General features: G+C 47.2%; 1 protein-coding gene and 2 long non-coding RNA genes across 3 annotated transcripts in view; 1 reads left to right on the top strand and 2 right to left on the bottom strand.

Annotated features, from left to right (window-relative positions):
• LOC127033267 (zinc finger protein 850-like) overlaps nt 1-16,778 on the bottom strand; it is a 165,220-nt gene that overhangs the window by 52,305 nt on the left and 96,137 nt on the right. The gene's annotated exons all lie outside the window — the stretch shown is intronic.
• LOC127033383 (uncharacterized) lies at nt 2,281-13,512 on the bottom strand. The gene is made up of 8 exons (XR_007769069.1): nt 13,096-13,512; nt 7,006-7,242; nt 6,231-6,291; nt 5,482-5,561; nt 4,676-4,801; nt 3,263-3,450; nt 3,014-3,085; nt 2,281-2,626 (listed from the first exon to the last, which is right to left on the bottom strand). It is a non-coding gene; the product is annotated as an uncharacterized LOC127033383 (long non-coding RNA).
• Nucleotides 11,730-12,577, top strand: LOC127033386 (uncharacterized). Its single transcript, XR_007769075.1, has 3 exons — nt 11,730-11,894; nt 12,100-12,233; nt 12,370-12,577. It is a non-coding gene; the product is annotated as an uncharacterized LOC127033386 (long non-coding RNA).

Genomic DNA, 16,778 nt, shown 5'->3' with positions numbered 1-16,778 from the left:
ATTAATAATTGTGGCACGTCAAGAACCAAATGATATTGTAATATAGGACAGAAATGAATACGTCGATATTAGTGGTACAAATGGATTACGTGATATGTAAGTAGAGTCCTATAAAAACAAAATGATTTGTAATCAATGTGCTCTGTCTTACGTCCTTAAAAGGGACTAAGCTGTTCGCATACTTGTGATTCAATTAATGGACCCACTGAAGCTGTACAGCAGAACTAATGTCGCCCTCTATTGTATGTCCGATATGCACCTCCAAATACATTTTAGGTAAGAGAGTTTGGCAGAGTATATACACAGAAATGTTGAAATTTCAGGTGTCTGTTGATATTTCAAGGGCATTTGGACTTAAATATGTGTGTCCACATATTCCGTGATTGTTACTAGTGTATCAGTGTGTTGTGTCATGTATCACAGTAACCGTAGACCTACCTTTCCATCTGCTTTCTCAACTACACAGCTCAAAAAGCCATCAATAACCTACAACACATGATGGAAGAAAAAAGCACAATTAAAATGGTATTTGAGTAATCAATCACATTAACAAATACATGTTTAGTGGTACTTAAATGTACCTCATCACTATCCAGCTTCTCGGTTCAGGCAATGAATGAAGAGCCATACAATTTTATGGTTTCTCACTTTCGCCTCCAGTCTCTCTGTGTGTTTGAGGTCATAACCAATTTTACTAGGAAAAAAATATTAACACGTATTACATGCATGGTAATACAGTTCCTTTTTCTCTGCTTAATACTGTCAATGCCGCCACTTTGTACATGAAAACCTTTAATATAGTTCAAGTTATAAAGTATGTTAATCTGTTTAAGAAAAGAGCGGTAACCAATTACCTTTCAGAAGCCATTGCTTGTCTTCCACTTCCTCTGTAAGCATGTCATCAAAACTGTCATCAGCATCACTTGTATCATTGTTTGACACATCTTGCCCTATATATTCCTCTTTTTCTATTGCTGTGACCTCTATGTTTTCCACTTTGCTGTCATGAGATACAGTGCCATCCACTTCTCTAATCTCTTCCGGGGCTGTGTTCTGGTTCAGTGTCACCAACTCCAATTTCAGTTCCAGTTTTTCCCTCTGATGTGCTTTCAGCCAGCTAATGTTGGCTCTTTTACTGGTTTTAAGTGTGCAATACTGTACATGGTTCCTAACTGTTTCCCTGAGATGGTTTGTAATTCACTCTCTTACCTTCAACACTCATAATTTTGTATGGTCCCTGATATTTAGATTCCAATACTCCTTCTTTTCTTGTTCTCTGTCTAGCATTCAGTAATAGTACAGAGTCCCCAACTTCAAATGTTATTTCCCCATATTTAGAAGTTTCTTTTAGCATAATGTCTTTGTTGTTTTTTCTTGTGCTTTAGCAATGTTACTTAGTGGCAGCGCAATGTCAGCGTCATGTCTCGATTTCATATTCATGCTGTACTCTTTTGCAGAATCTTCTACAAACATATTCAGATCTGGGATCTTTGTAAACAAATGGAGAAGTGGTTGTATTTGTAAAATGAAGGCACACAGAATGCCATGTGTACATGAAAGGTGCTGGGAATAACATACACTTACCGTGTAATTCTCTAAGACATCTTCTGGAAACACTACGTCATCACCAAACATTAGTTGGAAAGGTGAAATTTTTGTTGTTGCATGTATTTTAGTTCGCAAAGAAAACAAAATGGGTTCAAGTAATTTATCCCAATTACTCCCATTGTCATCAACCATCTTCCGCAGTGCTCTGTAACAAAGGCACATTGATTTGATTGTTTAAGAAAAGAAAGTCACATGTACGGTCTTGTTTGAAACAGATCATACACAATCAAAAAGGTGTAATACGTAATGAAAAAGATTTCCATGTAACACATTGCTTTTGAAGATTTTTTTGTGAGTTGCATCTTCTAGTGTAGCACATTCTACTTGCCATTACTACTGTACGATACCCACCCATTCACTTACCTTTTTATGGATTTATTAGCGTTTTCAGCCAAGCCATTGGTTTGTGGGTGGTACGGACTGGTGAAGCTACGTTCTATTCCCAATTTATTACAAACATAGAAGTTACGCTGAAAGAAAAATAGTTACACCATAAACGTACATATAGACTTGTGTTGAGGAATGTTCCTTTGCGTATCTGCCACTACTTTTATGTGTAATTAGCAACAGGAATAGCATTTCTTCTCATATTTGTTTTGGAAACAAGTAGTTGTTCGTTTCTTTGTTAGATATGAAGAAAAATAATTTTAGAGCAACACTGATGGTGACCAACAGCAGTTTATATATATAAAAAGAAAAGATGGTGGTTGTTTGAGATCTATGGGTGACCTGACAGTGAGTTTGAGTACATAGTACAAATAACCAGAAAAAAAGAAATCATTACCTTATTATTGAATTCTGCACCACGATCTGTCAGTATCCGCTGTGGGCATCCACGTCGAAGAATCATGCTGAACATGATCTCTACCACCTCAGATGATGACTTATTTCTAAGTGGAAAGGCTTCCACCCATCTTGAAAGATAATCTATGGCTGTAAGTATATACTGGTATCCATTCTTTGTTACTGGTAACGGTCCAATTAAATCCATTCCCACCAATTCCCAGATCCGAGTGACCTACATAGAAGGGTACCAGTTACAGTCATACTTCACATGTTTATTACTAAATGTTCTCACTGAACCCATATGTCAGAAGCAGAGTACACAATGTAATATGGTTACAACAGCCATAGAATCCAAATGAAAGCCCACTTTTAAATGCAGAAGAAAAAGAAAGAAAGAATAAACAAACGAAAAGAAGTGCAGGAATGAGTGATTGAAAACAATACCAGAGTAAAGCAGAAGAAATATCCCCAGCCAGTGCAAAGGCGTATTAGAGGTAATTGCTGCACTATGCTGTGCCACTTACATGCATTGGACTTGTTTCAAAATCAAAGCCTCATTGTATTGCAGAAATAACCATGGATAATGATAAACAATAACGTGTCTGATTCAAAAATTCACCTCTGTGCTTTTCAAGGTGGTATCCAGATTTGATTGCTTTCCCTCTTTCTGGCAAGTCAGACACTGTGCAACCTGTTTTTGATGGAACAATATGATGACATGAACATTTCGTTATGGAAATAGTATCACAAGGGAACAGAGTTCACATTTGCACACCAAATATACTTTTATATTTCTTTCATTCATTTTGTACTTCTATTTCAATTGTAAATACCATTCATCAGGATTTTGTTTCATTACTTTACATACCCAATTGGCAATGTCTTTTGTCATCCCTGGCCAATAGTATTTTGATGTCAGCGCATTCCTGGTTTTGAATATTCCTAGATGTCCACCCGCTGGACTGTCATGATACCTTTTAAAGAGTTGCAGGGCTTCTTTCATGGTATGTACAACGACAACCTTTCTTCCTTTTGCTGAATGGAACAATCTCCCCTCTGTTGATCATAGAAGATGGAGCACAGAGGATGATTAAAGTTTATCTGGGCCCTGGGACAGAGCAATTGTTGGGCCCCTACCCACCCTGTCCACTGGCTACACCACCTATGGCCTTATCCCTTTCGTCCTCTTCCCCAGGATCGCAGCCATGTTCCACCTGGGCTCCCCACCATTTTGCTGGCCCCATAACTCCTTGGCTCATTTCCCATCCACCCTGCTGTCCCACACAGCACCAGGACTGGAGAAGCTCTGTCCCTGTGTCACGGCTGTACCAGGGAGTGAGAGCTCCTCCAGTCTCAGGGCCGTGGTGGAGTTTTGGATCCTGTGGTTCTTTAGGGGACTAAAAGCAGGGTGCTGTGGAGTCTCCTGCCCCACCAGGCACGTCTCCTGGAGATGGGGTCAGGCATAGGGGCTTCCCCTGCTGCCTTGTGGCTTCTGCCAGGGCTGGGGTGTGGGAAAAGTATTTAACTTAAGCTATAAGTGGTTATTGGCAAAACCATTAATTAATTAAAAGGCATATGCCTATCAAAGACATCTATATACAGTCTGGTTCATAATGCCTTGAGTACAAGGGGGAAATTTCAGTGTATAGCAGGGCTGCCCAGAGGGGGAGGCAAGTGGGGCAATTTGCCCTGGGCCCCACACGGGCCCCCACGAGAGTTTTTCAGGGCCCCTGAAGCGGAGTCCTTCACTTGCTCCTTGTGCCCTGGAAAACTCTCAAGGGGCCCAGGCCCCCAGAGCTTCTTCCACTCTTGGTCTTCGCCAGTCGGGGGGTCCTTCCTCCAGGGTAGAGGGACACCCCACGGCTGAATTACTGCTGAAGCAGGGCCCCCCTGCCACCAGAGACCACAGGCCCCAGAATCCTCTGGGCGGGCCTGGTGTATAGTTAGAAGTTTTTGCTCATTGAATATATAGTGATTGTTGGTGGTGCTTGCAGCAGACCGGATTACATAATTAAGGAATGAAACAAAGTCATCAGTTTTTTTTTAAATAAAATTTAGTCTCATTTCTCACACAACTGCACAGCACACTCCTTTTGTTGCACCACTGGCATAGACAGATTTTCTGGAAAATTTTAATGAAAATAGAGATCCAAATTCCAGTCCCATTGAAGGTAAGGTTAACACTCCAAATAATCCCAGTGTTGGGACATCATGACAATCATTACAGGCTGAAGTTTCCTGTGTTATGTGTCAGTACTATCTTAAAACAAATATTCCTTACCTTCCAATGAAAAGTTGACAGCATATCGACGCAGGTTCAGTCTGCCTGCTTTATTCATTCCTTCAGGATATGTGCTACTCCTTATGTATGCCAAAACATTTGCAATTTTTTCTTCAAAAGATTTCCCTGAGAATTGTTTACAAGAGAAAAGTTACTTAAGTGCAAACATGGCATATCAATGCATATAAGACTCAAAGTTGAGTTAGAAGGTACGCGATGTACATTGCAAACCCATAAGCAGGGTAAATCTAAATCAACAATACATCATTCATAGGCCAGTGACATGACAGACATAAATAAGTTGCAGGCATGTGCATAATTCTGAATTATTTGTGGCTTGCAAATTTTGGCTGTATTTGCTCAATGAAGAGTGAATGTTATCAGAGATAAGGAGATCACTACAAGATTGTAACAATGTATAGACATAGTGACTCAGGACAGTAAATGTAACAGCAAAAAATTGTCAATTAAAAAAAGAAGCAGAGTTGCTTGAAGATAATGGGTTTTTAAAAAATATGTAATATTTAATAATATATGGGGATATACTTATGTCACAGAACTAGGTCATTGAGTCCAGTCCCCTGCCTTCACTGTCAGGACCAAGTACTGTCCCTGACAGGTTTTTTTGGCCTTGGGTTTTTTTTTTTTTGTTTTTTTTTTTTTTGTTGTTTTGTTTTTTTTTGTCCCATGATCCATAAATGGTTCCCTTAAGGATTAGGCTCACAACCCTGGGTTTAGCAGGCCAATGCTCAAAACACTGAGCTATCCCTCCCCTCCATGGGAACACATGGAAAAATTCTACTTACTTGCCATTATGTGTATTGAGGTAATTTTTTGCTTGGTGCAACTTCTTTGGAGAAAATAGTTGTCTGGAAATCTGAAGAATCTGAAATAGAGAAACTCGTATAACATACACATATCAGTATCACCTCATTCTCAGCAATGTCTTTAATCAATCGTTTTAATGTAATTAAACTAATCAATCCTAACATAATGTTACTTGATTATCTAAGAAATTAGATCCCATCATCTAAATTTTTTTACACACAGCAAAATTACTTATCTATCAGCCTAAGAAAATTAAAAAAAAACAGACACCACACAGATATACAATATAGAAATTAGGAACAATAAAGAAATCACCATGATTACAGGCATGGAAACCATTTAAGAAATGATTATACAGTTATTGTAAAGATTCTTTATTATTCAGGCAGTTAGCCAGGAATACCTTTAGTATTTCTGTACTTTTACCAGATTTGCCCCTTACTTGGGGTATGCTCATTTATTGGGGTTACTTGTCTGGGTTTTCCCCCTGACAATTCTACTGTTCTGGAGGGGGGTGGTTGTGTAACTCGATCAATGTACTGGTTGTGTGCCCAATGGAATGAGTCAAACAGCACTTTCAATATGACACCTTTATTTGTCCCAGATGTAGCATGTCTCTATCCCCATCTCTACATCACAAGGAGAGCCTAAACAAAGTGAGTTACATTTTTACAGTTTAATACCTGAGTTAGAAAAGGAAACAGAGAGAGAAAAAGAGGAAACTCACCCACTCCAGGAAGCTTGAACTCCTGAGTCTTCACTGATGATCTTAGCTCACAGTCCTGAATCTGTCAGGAATAGATGTGGTTACCTAAGGAAGTGATGGAATCTCCTTCCTTAGAGGTTTTTAAGATCAGGCTTGACAAAGCCCTGGCTGGGATGATTTAGTTTGGGGATTGGTCCTGCTGTGAGCAGGGGGTTGGACTAGATACCTCCTGAGGTCCCTTCCAACCCTGCTATTCTATGATTCTATTCTCTGATTCTAACTCAGGCAGAATTTGGGTCTATGCATGCATAAGAATTCTTACTTAAGAGTGAGCAAATGGTTTTGTAGAGAAAATATGCAATAGGTTGAATTGGTTGAAGGGAGAACAGTAGATTTATTTATGGGTAAACCGATGACTGCAGGAATTTCTTTAGGCTAGATAATAGGAGCTGATCACTTCTTACTATGGGTGATGTTCCTTCAGGGGGCTGACAATGAAATTTGTCTGCTTCAGTATTTTGGATATCAATCAGAGTTTCACCACTAGAATTTGTCTAACTGCTAAAGTGGGTGTGAATGAGGGTAGGGGAGTTGCCTCAAGCTTGTCACCAGGGTTGTAGGTATGCCTCACACCTCCATTGACTGCTCCATGCAAGTTTTTTGTCTGATCACTTTTGGTTTGGGGGAACAGACAGGATACTGTGCCTTACAAAGAAGACAGGTATTATCTGTGACTGCTGAGTTCTTAACAGGATATTGATCATAAAATATTTAACCATATGTTGTGACTACTTACATTAAAGAAATCCATTCCATCTTAGTTTAGAAGAGAGAACAGTGATTGACCAATAATAATCTGGTGTTGCAGATCCCCGTAGTACAATTATTTTATCTTCTCCACTGTCAGTGCAGCTTTTATTTTGGTGAGTTTTGCACAAAGATGCAGAAATGTGGACCATCCAAAAGTTCTGCAGCCACTGGTCATCAGCCCAAGCCTTCATTGTTGCAGAAGATTTTTGCACTTGGGAAGGTTCTAAGATGACACCATATAATAAACTTACTGAATATTTGTGAATCAGTTTCTACACACAAGCAATGATGTGTGAAAATAGAACTGTAAGAGCTGAGTTCACAGGCAAGATAAATGCAGCAAAAAGCAATTCTAAAATTTGTGAACTGTTGTGAGACTTCACATAGACAAATAGTTAAGAGAGAGTCTTTTAAATACTGAAAATGTGTGATGCAGAGTTTGATGGAATGTAGGGAAATTATTTCACTGCATCATGTCTCCTGTAGAAAGAAAGTAGCACTGGGGCAGCAGATTTTAATATTTTTTGGTGGGATCCAGAAAAGGTCCAAGGGCGTTTTGCTATGGGAGGGGGCTTGAGGTCAGTACTAAGTTTACATTGGTGCCAATGGTGCAATGGCAACAGGCCCATCCTGCATCACATTGCATACACAGTGCTCAGAATTAAGCGATGTTCTCAGGACTATTGTACTCTATACTAGTTTTCAATTGCCTGATAAATGTTTCAGCCATGCCACCTTTTCACTCAGCTATATCCTGATTAGTGGTGACTAGTAATGGGGGACACAGACAGGGAGTGTAGTAGATGCCAATTTGAGGTGAATATTCTCTTGTCCAGACTGTACTGGATTTTATGGTGCTTTGTGCCGTGGACAGGAGCAAAGTGGCTGGTGAATAACCAAGAATCTGGTTAATAATTGTTCTCTAAATTCAGCTTTCTTCTTTCTCTCTCTGTGAATTATCACTAATTCAAAATAGTACTGTTCAAATTGACTGGATAATGGTAATAGCATAATCTCTTCTTATAACATTGTAAACCCTACTACCAGATTTTTATATTAAACACTTACTATACATAATACAATAAATCCAACAGAAACAAAACATAAGAAAAGCTTCTTTTCTGCATCTTATTTAAACTTTACCAGTTATCTCTTGCTTCAGAATGCCTCATGCGTCACCCATATTGTTTACAATAAGATTCAACATGTGGCTTGGAAGCTGACTCTTTACTGATTCCTGAAGAGCTGGGAGCTCAATTTTCATCCCAGATAGATACTGTATGCAGAAGCACAACTCTGTGTATATCGGGGGCAGGGGAATTATTTATCTTTGTGCACATGTAATGGTGTTTGGTGTTTGTAAGAAAAGGTATAATAATGAACTGTGTAAAAGAGAGGTTGGGAGGCTCCAGGAAGGTGTGTAAAGTGCTGGGATGTCAGGATCCTGGAGGCGCTCTCACCCCCACACTAGGGCGGTATTCAGGGCTGGCTTTAGGAAGTGCAGGGCCCAATTTGAACATTTTTGGTGGGGCTCCAGCAGGGATGACTAAAAAAAAAAAAGTGTAAAAAAAAGCCATTCTTTTCTTAGCAACCGGTTCCCTATAACAAGTTCTGATTTAAGGGATGTGCCACAGTATGTATTTTTTGTACCAATAAGGTTACCATAAGTCCGTATTTTCCTGAATGGCGATTTAAGACCCAAAAAGCCTGACATATCTGGGAAAATACAGATTTATGTTAACCCTACCTAAAGTTCTTTTTTAAACAGATGGGTCTGAACTAGAAATGAGCTCTGTTTCACATGTGTGGGTCCCCGCCGCTCCCTGGGGATGTGCTGGGGTGACCAGATGTCCTGATTTTATAGGGACAGTCCCAATTTTCTGATCTTTTTCTTATATAGGATCCTATTACCCTCCACCCCATCCCGATTTCTCATACTTGCTGTCTGGTTACCCTAGGGTGTACACAGGTGTGGGTCCCAGCTGCTCCCTGCCCCCCTCATTGAAGCAGGTGTGCAGGGTTACTACCCTGGGAACTGCAGGGCAGCAGTGGACATGGGGCTGGCTGGAGGCAGGGCAGGGTCTGACTGGAGGAAGGGTCTGGCTGCAGGCAGGGCAAGGGGTGTGGGGATGGCTGGAGATAGGTATGTGTGGGGTGGAGTGGGCTGGCTGGCTTCAGGTAGGGCCACAGGGGGCTGAGGCATGGGTTAGCAGGGCTGGAGACAGAGGAATGCAGGACTGGCTGGCTTCAGGCAAGGGTGTGTGGCAGGGGTTGGCTGGAGACAGGGCAGGGGGTGGTTGGCTGGAGATAGGGCAGGGGATGCAGGGCTGGCTCCAGCCCCTGCTGGGAGCCCCAAGCCCTTTAAATTGCCCCCTGGGGAAGCTGGGCCACCCCAGTACAGCGCACTCGCTCTTGCCGGTACACCGAACCGGGGCAGGGCCTGATTCAGGGGAATTGGTTGAATTGGCCTAAAGCCAGCCATGCCAGTATATCCAGGACATTACTCGCACACTTTCCCCCCATTGATACCTAGTAGTTGCACTGTCATCTCCCATAGCTACTTATGTTGCAGCATTTTTGTTAAAACTAAATTGGGAAGAAAGATGACTGATTCAGAACCTGTTTAATGGTTACGTTATTGCTAAAGGGTGTGGTGAGGTGTAAACTTGGAGAGAGGAAGGTTTCTGTGATATCGCAAACTGTACTACAGTCATACAGTATCTCAAATGCCAAGCTGCATTTCAGTGATCTGAGGTCTGAAGAACAGTGTGGAACTAGCTATTTTATGGGATGTCTACATTTCATCCTGTAGTAACATAACTGGTGATAGGAAAGCAGGGAGAGAGAAGTGGTGTGTGTGTGTGTGTGTGTGTGTGTGTGTGTGTGTGTGTGTGTGTGTGTGTGTGTGTGTGTGTGTGTGCGCGCGCGCGCGCGCGCGCTTGGCAAGGCTGGTGGCCATGGGGCCAATGGGTGTGGGTGGGCTGGGTGGGATCTCGGGAGTCATGTCTCAGGGATCTGCCCTGCTCCCCAGCAATGCTCCAGCTCTGAGCTGTCTCCACTGCCTGGGACCTGTGGGGCCCCACCTGCCTCCCCGGGGGAAGAGCCACCTGGGACTGGTGCAGAGGCTGGGCCAGTCTCAGTCAGTCACAGGGGACAGTAGGGGGTGGGGAGAGGCTGAACTGGGTCCTGAGGGAGCTTGGCCTGGGTAGGCTGTGCTCCAGCCCGGCTGATTGCACCACTCCCAAGGGACCGGAGTTTTCCTGCCCCAGGACCAGCTCTGGCTGCGCTGCCAGCTCAGCCTGGCAGACACAGTCACCTCCCATCAGGGCTGGCTATTGTGGCTGGGGGTTAGGGTGTGGTCAGTGATGAGCTGCCAAAATCTTAACAACTATAAAAAGTTCTGATTTAAGGGTGGGGAGCTGGGGCTGGGGGGGGACATACTGGTGGGGCTGGGGGCCCCTCCAGGGCCCGGGCCAGTTGCCCCACTTGCCCCCTCCCCTCCCCTCTGGCCAGCCCTGGAGCTTGCAGCAGGACACACACACCCCCGCCACCTTGCCAGGGCTCTCAAAAAGCGGCAGCAGGACGACACTCTTAAGCTGAGCTGAGCTGCCAAGCTGATGTCGGTGGCTGAACACGCTGCAGTGGGGGGAAACGGGGCAAGGGCCAGGGGAGCCTCAGCCTTCCCAGCTGGGAATCCTGGGAGCAACAGGATGGTCCAGCCAGGGCCGGTACTTCCATTTAGGTGGCCTAGGTAATTGTCTTGGGCGCCAGGATTATTGAGGGGCGGCATTTTGCCGGGGGTGGGGTGGCAGGCGGCTCCGGTGGACCTGCAGTAGACATTCCTGCGGACAGTCCGCTGCTCGCGAGGCTCCAGTGGACCTGCCACAGGCACGCCTGCGGCAGCTCCAGTGGAGCCGCGGATCAGCGCGCGGGGCAGGTGCGCCTAGGGCACTAAAAACACTAGCGCCAGTCCTGGGTCCAGCCTGCGGACTGGAGTTCTTTGCCCACCTCCTGGCCCTTTAACAACAGGTTCTCCACAGAGGTATAATTTTGGCAACCGGTTATTGGAGCTGTGGGAACCGGCTTCAGCTCACCACTGGATGTGGGAGGGTAGGTCTCTAGTGGGTCTGGGGGGATGCTGGGCAGTGGGGGAGTGGGGAGATCTGTGTGTGTTGGGGCACTGCGAAGTGTGGGGTGTCTGTGTGGGGCACTGTGCAGTTGTGGTGGTGGGGCAGTGAGGGGATCTGTGGGGGGGCTCAGTTGTGGGAGGGCTGTGGGCGGTCTTCAGCTAGCGGGTGACTGGGCAGTAAGAAGATCTGTTGGGGGGTTCTGAGTGGGTGGGGAAGTGGTCTGGGAGGGCACTGGGCACGGGGGCTTGTGGGGGTCTCTGGGTGGTGTGGTACTGGGCGTAGATAGTCAGAGGGGTGCTGGGCAGGAGTGTGTGGAGGGGTCTCTGGGTGGTGTGGCACTGGGCATAGGTAGTCAGGGGGTGCTGGGCAGGGGTGTCTGTGTGTGTGGGTCTCTGGGTGGTGTGGCACTGGGTGTAGGTAGTCAGAGGGGTGCTGGGCAGGGGTGTGGGGGGGTCTCTGGGTGGTGTGGCACTGGGCGTAGGGAGTCAGAGGGGTGCTGGGCAAGGGTGTGTGTGTGGGGGTCTCTGGGTGGTGTGGCACTGGGTGTAGGTAGTCAGAGGGGTGCTGGGCAGGGGTGTGGGGGTCTCTGGGTGGTGTGGCACTGGGCGTAGGGAGTCAGAGGGGTGCTGGGCAGGAGTGTGTGGAGGGGTCTCTGGGTGGTGTGGCACTGGGCATAGGTAGTCAGAGGGGTGCTGGGCAGGGGTGTGTGTGTGGGGGTCTCTGGGTGGTGTGGCACTGGGTGTAGGTAGTCAGAGGGGTGGGGTGGTGGGCAGGGGTGTGGGGGAGGTCTCTGGGTGGTGTGGCACTGGGCGTAGGGAGTCAGAGGGGTGCTGGGCAGGAGTGTGTGGAGGGGTCTCTGGGTGGTGTGCCACTGGGCGTAGGGAACCAGAGGGGTGCTGGGCAGGGGTGTGTGTGTGGGGGGCCTCTGGATGGTGTGGCACTGGGCATAGGTAGTCAGAGGGGTGCTGGGCAGGGGTGTGTGTGTGGAGGTCTCTGGGTGGTGTGGCACTGGGCGTAGGGAGTCAGAGGGGTGCTGGGCAGGAGTGTGTGGAGGGGTCTCTGGGTGGTGTGGCACTGGGCATAGGTAGTCAGAGGGGTGCTTGGCAGGGGTGTGTGTGTTGGGGTCTCTGGGTGGTGTGGCACTGGGCGTAGGGAGTCAGAGGGGTGCTGGGCAGGGGTGTGTGTGTGGGGGTCTCTGGGTGGTGTGGCACTGGGTGTAGGTAGTCAGAGGGGTGCTGGGCAGGGGTGTGGGGGGTCTCTGGGTGGTGTGGCACTGGGCGTAGGGAGCCAGAGGGGTGCTGGGCAGGGGGGTAGCATGGTGCAGCATGGGCCCACACCGAAGGGGAAGAAGCAGGATGGCAGCACAGGGCTGGGCTGGACAGTGCCCGTCTGGCAGCTCCCGGGTTGTAAACAGTGCCCTTGTACTGGGCTGGGTGCTTGAGTGAGGGGTGCAGGCTCTGACCTGGGGAATAGCCGGGGGTGCAGACATGTGGGCTCTGGGGGGGAGTTAGCAACTCAGCACGTTGTGTAAGAGAAAGAAGCTGCAGTGATTTCATATAGACATAGAAACTGACAGAAGACATTTTTACAAAGTCAAAACGTGAGAGGCAGAGTTTGAGGGAGGGAGGGGCCGTCTGTACAATATTTCACTGCATTCAGCCTCCTGGCTGGAGCAATAACAGCCCTGCAACACTTGTGTGAGACAGAGAGGTGCTGCGGTGTCTAAGCTTTGACAATGTAGGAATTGGGAGGTCTGTGACTTTAAGACCCAGCCCCAGGAACCCGCCCCCTGCTCCGGGGCTGACATGCAGTGTCCTGGGAGCAGAACGAAAACAGCCTCTGCCCCCCCCCCAACCCCGACACCCCCAGATTTGCGAGCACAGCGGATGGCTCCCACCCCGCACCCCCGATTTTCCCCCTTCAGCCCCTCTCCCGCCGCTACCTACAGCAGTTTGATCCCCCCTGGCCAGTAAATTTTTGCCCCCTGCTCAGACCCTGGCAGCCCCCCCGCTGCGATTTGCCCCCCTTGATGCTTTTAAACCCCCCCAAAGAGGAGGCAGCAAATCGTAAGCAGAAGTGAGGGCAGAGAGAGGGCAGCGGCGACAGCAAAGTTTACTGCGCATGCTCCGTGATGCCAAAGTCGGGAATCTGGAGCGGTCACTGTTTCTGTCGTTACACCGGCTCCTGTTCCACTCCCAGGCTCTAAGGTCAGAAGGGCCCATCAGGAGCATCTAGCCCAGGGGGTCTCACGACCAAATTTGGTGGCCTCACAGTGTGTCCAGCAACTCTCACTGGTGGCTGCTCTGACACTTTCCCCTATAATCCTAACTAACTTTAGGAGAAGCCAATAAATATGCACACAGGTAAGACCGGGGGGATGTTCCTCCTAGTGTGGGGACCTTTTCTGGCTTATATGGCACCAGGGTGGAATTGGCAAGCAAAAGGATCTGAGTCCTTTACTCAGAGGCCTGCATGACCTCAAGGCCCCCCCCCCCCCCCCCCCCCGCTTCCACTCTGGTCCCCATAACCCCAAGGCTGGGCTCAGGGCTCCTGAGGTGCTCAATCCCCAATCTTCTTGTGATCACACACGACAGATATCCCCATTGTGGGGTGTTCCCTTCACTCTGGATGCTTCCCTGATCATTACACAGAGTTCAGAACAAATACGATTTATTAAACAAAAAGTAATACAAAAATAAGGAGAAAAGTGGGAAAGAGTAAAGGAAAACATGTCTCTGGGGGGGAGGGGGGGGAGGAGAACCACAAACAGCATCTGTGGGATGCAAAGGCAGTTCACAGTCCGTTCCTCCCATGTCCCAGGCCTCCTGCCCAGACCCTGGCTGTGCTGCAGGGATGCTGCGGATCAGACACTTACTCTGGTGGTGGCCATATGCCCTCAGGCTCTAGGTGGCAGGACCCTTTTTCCTAAATCAGTCTCTTCCTGTCAGGGCTATTTATAAATAAATAAATGGTGATATACCATCTCCTAGAACTGGAAGGGACCTTGAAAGGTCATCGAGTCCAGCCCCCTGCCTTCACTAGCAGGACCAAGTACTGATTTTTCCCTACATCCCCAACTGGCCTCCCTCAAGGACTGAACTCACAACCCTGGCTTTAGCAGACCAACGCTCAAACCACACCCAGTCTAGCCTGCAAGGCCTCTTGGCTGAGGGCGTCTCCTTGCCCAGGGACCCCTTGGGTCACTGCTCCCAGCTCCGCACTGCTCCAGTTTCCCTCTGCCACAGCACTGCTGCTGCTCTGCCTCCAGCCCAACTCTCCACTTGCTTTGGCACCTCCCACTCTGCTCTGGCCCAGCCAGCTCCACTCGCACAGAGGGGAGGAGAGGAGAGGACTCCAGGCTGCTGACTCCCTCATTGGCCTGCCTGCTCTGTCAATCAGGCTGACCTAAAGCATTGGCCCCTTTCCCTTGTCAGTCTGAGGATCTTGATTTCTCATTGGCCCTTCCCCTTTCTTTTGTTATTAGGATGTGGCCAACTAATGGCCAACTCATTAAGTTGCAGTAAGAGGTCAACAATCCCCTTACACCTATAAACGTGAAAATCATAATTTATTTATTGCTAGCTAGTAAGTCTGCGGCTGTGAAAAAATGTTATTTCTACGTTTGCTAAAATTTTTACAACTTCTCAGCTAGCGACTCAGGTTGCCAACTTGGTAATATTTAAAAATGGACACTCAAGCAGGAGTGCTGGAACCTTCCCTGCTCCGCCTCTGCCCCTTGAGGTCCCATCCCTGCCCCAACTCTGCCTCTTCCTCCAAGGCTCTGCCTGCCCTCCACTTCTCTTCCTCCCCTCCCTGGCTAGGTCAGGAGAGACTTGCCTCTGGAGCCAGGCCTAAGAGCTGCGGCTGCTCAGGGCAGGTAGGAGGGAGACCCAGCTAAGTAGGGCCTAATGCGAGTGATGACCCAGTGCCTCCCCACCTGCAGTAACTCGACTTTGGGTGTCCGGTCAGTAGATCTGACCAGATATTCTCAGGTCCCCTTTTCGACTGGATTTCATGGTTGAAAACCAGGCACCTGCAATAATGTGCAATAAGTGCTGGGAATGCGTCAGGAACAACTTCTGCTTTCTGATGGTGGAGGAAGTAACCGGGGGGCAGATGGGTTAGACTCAGTTCTGACCAGCCGTACCCTTACAAGCAAAGGGATTTCTCTCACCCCAAAGCTTTCAGCAGTCTATGTTCATTGGAAAGCCTTCCAGCTAGGACCACTCCCCCAGCTCAATGATGCTGCTATTGTCTTTCAAGTGATCTTGCTCCCATGAGTAGAGATGGAGCAGGGGAGGTGGCCAGAGACCTTCTCCCCACCCCTTCTTATACTCAGAACCTTTATACTGGAAAAGTCTTTAGTGGGTCATGGGGTCAAGGAACTCCATGGCACAGGTGAGCTCCACACTATGCTAGAGATGAATTGTAAGTTTCTTTGTTTATCCCTTTCTTTCTATTGGTGGATGGCCAAATAACAGTTTTCTAACAGCGACAGTCAGTCCTTTGTTGTCTCTGTGGAGTTAGTCTGTGGCCGTTCTCCGGAACTATGGCATATTTTAGTAACAAACTGGGTTACCCTATGTCTGGGTTTTCCCAGAGAGAGCCTCTTTTTTGAGCCTGCTGAGAGGAGACACTCTCTACACCAATTTTCCACATGAGGATGGGCTACAAGCTGTCAGGAACAGTATCCCTCATGAGGCCACAGCACACCTGGCAACTGAGCTTTTTCACTTTGTCCTCACCCACAACCATTTCAGATCTGGGGACAACTTATACCTTCAAGTCAGCGACACTGCTACGGGTATCCACATGGCCCCACAGTATGCCAACATCTTTATGGCTGACCTAGAACAACCGTTTTTCGGCTCTTTTCTCCTAAGGAGGCGCCCCCTCCTCTACTTGTGCTACATTGATGACATCTTCATCATATGGACCCATGAGAAGGAGGCCCTTGAAGAATTCCACCAGGATTTCAACAATTTCCATCCCACCATCAGCCTCAGCCTGGACTAGTCCACATAAGAGATCCACTTCCTGGACACTACAGTGCAAATAAGTGATGATCACATAAATACCACCCTATACTGGAAACCTACTGACCTCTATACTTACCTACATGCCTCCAGCTTCCATCCAGGACACATCACACGATCCATTGTCTACAGCCATGCCTCAAGACACAACCGCATTTGCTCCAGTCCCTCAGACAGAGACAAACACTTACAAGAGCTTTATCAAGCATTTTTAAAACTACAATACCCACCTGGGAAGTGAGGAAACAGATTGACAGAGCAAGATGGATACCCAGAAGTCACCTACTACAGGACAGGCCCAACAAGGAAAATAACAGAGCATCACTGGCCATCATCTACAGCCCCCAGCTAAAACCTCTCCACCGCATCATCAACCATCTACAACCTATCCTGGAGACAGTTTATTCTTAAGCAATTGCAAGAGGGGAACTACACACCTGGGCAGGGAATCTCCCTTACTTTTTAGGTAGGGCTCCAAATATAAACAATTGGGGCAAGCCTTTATACCTTTTTTTTTTTAAAATAGACAACGATTCTCGCTGCAGTTTGTGTATACATTTTTGCCTGATTTTTTAAAATAAGCTTTGCTGCAG

This window comes from Gopherus flavomarginatus, chromosome 12, assembly GCF_025201925.1.
Source record: "Gopherus flavomarginatus isolate rGopFla2 chromosome 12, rGopFla2.mat.asm, whole genome shotgun sequence".
In the NCBI taxonomy this organism is placed as follows: Eukaryota; Metazoa; Chordata; order Testudines; family Testudinidae; genus Gopherus; species Gopherus flavomarginatus.
The sequence above is the reverse complement of the archived record's forward strand: the minus strand, read 5'-3'. Positions and strand labels throughout refer to the sequence as shown.